The sequence below is a fragment of the Psammomys obesus genome, unplaced genomic scaffold (genome assembly GCF_907164565.1).
Source record: "Psammomys obesus unplaced genomic scaffold, mPsaObe1.curated_primary_1811, whole genome shotgun sequence".
Lineage (NCBI taxonomy): Eukaryota > Metazoa > Chordata > Mammalia > Rodentia > Muridae > Psammomys > Psammomys obesus.
Genome location: NW_026592510.1, coordinates 9945245 through 9945918, shown reverse-complemented (window position 1 = coordinate 9945918; position 674 = coordinate 9945245).

Here is a 674-nt window from a genome sequence, read left to right as displayed (position 1 = left end):
TGTGTGTGTGTGTGTGTGTGTGTGTGTGTGTGTGTGTGTGTGTGTGTGTGTTTCGCTTTTGGTTTTTGCCCATTTGCTTTGTAAAGTGAGAAAGAAAGGGTGTAGAGTTAGGGTGTTCGGAAGGTAAGGAGGACCATGGGGGCCCTGATCAGAATATACTGCATGAAATTTTTTTATTAATAAAACAGGAAAGAAACAAAACAATAAAAGCTAAGCCACTGTGCTAGAAAATAGCAAGGGGGGAGTGAAAGAATGATCTCTTTATTTAATCCTTACACACTTCACTCTCACCCATATTGTTTGGCAGAGCAGCCACAGCGGCCAAAGCAGTTCTCAGTCAAGCTAATTTTCATTTGTAAAAATAGGAATATAACTGATACTATTTCCTCTTATGTGACTTGTCCAAAACTACAATGCACAAGAGAAAATCACACAGATAGATATTTAAACAATATTCATCACAAAAACTTCAGACGAGAGAGAGAAACTCCCTGCGGCAGGCTTTCAAATATGAATGCATGGGCCACTTATATCTAGTACCTGGAACAAGCTTATTGATATTGGAGAATCATGTTTAAAAGTTCCAGTCCTGTGAGAAGACACGTATTAATATTATTCCCGTCCCACCCACTGTGACTCAGAATTAGAAACAGCAAAGGTGAAAACTCATACAT